The 2,367-nt window shown below is 62.7% G+C and overlaps 1 long non-coding RNA gene across 1 annotated transcript; it reads right to left on the bottom strand.

Moving 5' to 3' along the window:
- Positions 1-397: 397 nt before the first annotated feature.
- Positions 398-1,928, bottom strand: LOC136992517 (uncharacterized). The gene is made up of 3 exons (XR_010884802.1): positions 1,554-1,928; positions 645-742; positions 398-531 (listed from the first exon to the last, which is right to left on the bottom strand). It is a non-coding gene; the product is annotated as an uncharacterized lncRNA (long non-coding RNA).
- Positions 1,929-2,367: the final 439 nt, after the last annotated feature.

Below are 2,367 nucleotides of genomic sequence, written 5' to 3'. Positions count from 1 at the left end.
GGCACGTGATTTTGCTGTTCCTCCTGTGCGGCTCTCCGCCTGCATATGCGTTTCCAGCACAAATCACCCGCCGCACAGCAGGCACGGAAAAGCCGCCCCTCCGCCACGCACGTGCCCCCCCCAGGACACACACAGCGTGCAGCGCGCACCGTGCCGAGGGACACGCTCCCGTGCCAGGCGCCGACCCCCTCCCGCCGCTCGGGGCCGGCCGCACACGGACGCTGCGGGTGCGCGGTGCAGCGGGGAGGCGCGTGCACGCCGCGCGCCATAGCGCATCCTCCGGCCCGCGAAGCAGGAGCGGTGGCCGCCCGGAGTCGGGAGCGAACCCCCTTGCACGGCATTACAAAAAGCCTCTTCATCGTGCTCCGGGAAGTGGCATTTAATTATCCAGCCGCTGTGTTAGTAAATAGGTTTGCAACACATTACAAAAGGGTGAATTTTTTTTTTTTCTTTCTTTTTCCAAGCCTGCTTGTGCGCTGCCCCGGTGAGCTCGTCCCCTGGGAGCACCAGTTCCAAAATAGATTTACTCCCCTGTTGGAAACAACCGAATGGGAATACAAGCTGCCTGAGCCCAAGCCCAATTCCTCCTTTTGTTCTGGGGCACCGGCAGCGAAGGGGTTAGGAGCGGAGCGACAGGAACTTGCCTTCTCTTTAATTGACCTCCGATGATGAAACAATCAACCAAACAATTTAGAAATGTGCATCCAGTGAGATCATCGGGAAAACTTCTCCGGGAAGGAGCCTGGGGAAAGGAACGTGGCGGTAATCCACCTGCTCCGGCTGCCTCGGCAGGCCTCGCTGCACGGCCGCGCGGCACCTCTCCGCCTTCCCCGCCGTGGCTTCGCGTCCTGCTGGGGCCAGAGCCGGGCAACGGGGCAGCGGGACCTGCCCCACGAGGGCAAAAAAAAAGGGGGGGGGGAACAGTCCAGCCTCCCACGTGCCGCAGTGCCCGGGGGGACAAAATGAGCACAGCCGGTCCCCACGCAGCCCGTTGCAGCCAGGGTGTCCTGCCTTGGGTGCTGGACACCGGCTCGCTTGGCTGGGGGAGAGCTGCTTTATCGCATATCCCATCTCCTCGCTCCCAGCCTGCGGGGATGTCCCGGCACCCTGGAGCGCAGCAGGACATGAGCTACACCCCTTCCAGCTCCAGACGCCGCCGGCAGGGTCACTGCATCCCCAAGCCTGGCCTGTCTTGTCCCAGATGCCTCCCTTCGGTGTCCGGTCCCGCTCCGTCCCAGAGCCGGGCTGGCTCCTGCCCCTGCCGGGCTGGAGCCGCCTGCTCCCATGGGGTGCCCATCCTCGTTCCCAGCCCCAGCCCATCCTTGGCTGCTCATGCCCAGTTCATCCCATGCCGACACCTGCTTTAGCGCTGCCCGCCTCTGTCCCGAGGAAGGAACGAGCTGGACGCGACAGCCCGGCCCTCCCCTTGCCCCCACGCCGAGCTCCTCTCCCCAGCCGGCATTTATAGCATGGGACCTGCTCATTCCAGAGGGCCGTGGAGGGAGAACCCTCCCATCCCCGCTAGGACTGCGTCCCCGAGGATTTCCACCCACCCCGTCCCGCTGGCTGGGCTCGGACGCCCCCAGCAGCCTTTTCCCAGCCCCGGGGGACAGGAGCCACCCGGGAAGAGCTGGCACCACCGCCAGGGCTGCCCCGGCTTTCCCGGCCTGGGCGCGAACAGGCTTCGGCTCGGCATGTGGCAGGGGCTAATTTTGGCCCAAAGGGTTTCCCTTCAGCAAACCCTGCTGCCGGGGTTGTTTGGGATGCAATCTTAGCCGGAGTCTTCCTTCCTCGGCTGCCAGCGATCCGGTGCCGGGCTGCTGTGTTTGTGTTGCGTGTGCGTGTGTATGTGTATCTCCAAACCGCAACAAATATTTCATATTCATTTTCTTTCTTTTTTTTTTTCTTTTTTTTCCCTCCCCTCAGAGCTCTTGGCTGTGGTATTTAAATAGTAGGTGTGGTCCCGGCGCTCCATGCCAAAACCAACACGAGCTCCGGAGCAGATAACCCCGCGAGCGAGCGCAGCCGTGCCGGAGCCGCAGCCGGAGCCACGGCAGAGCCCGCGCCGAGGTGGCGCTGGGCCCGGGCACGGCAAGGAGGGCACCAGGACGTCGGCGGGCGGGGGCACAAGCCGTTCATCTCCTCTGTCCTCTACCCGAACGCTTGGCCGAAGGGATCGGGAAAAGGCAAAGAGAAAGCGAAGCGAGGCCGTCCCGGCGCAGGGCCTGGCTGCGTGCAGCGCTCGCTGCTGCCTCTGCGCAGGCAGATGTTTGGGATGGACCAGGCTTGTCTTTAGGGGTTTTTTTAACCAAAACAAACCTTCTTGCTTCATTTTCCGAGTTATTTCCCATATTGCAAACAATCAAG

This window comes from Apteryx mantelli, chromosome 8 (assembly GCF_036417845.1).
Source record: "Apteryx mantelli isolate bAptMan1 chromosome 8, bAptMan1.hap1, whole genome shotgun sequence".
Classification (NCBI taxonomy): Eukaryota; Metazoa; Chordata; class Aves; order Apterygiformes; family Apterygidae; genus Apteryx; species Apteryx mantelli.
This window is presented reverse-complemented; position numbering and strand designations above follow the sequence as displayed.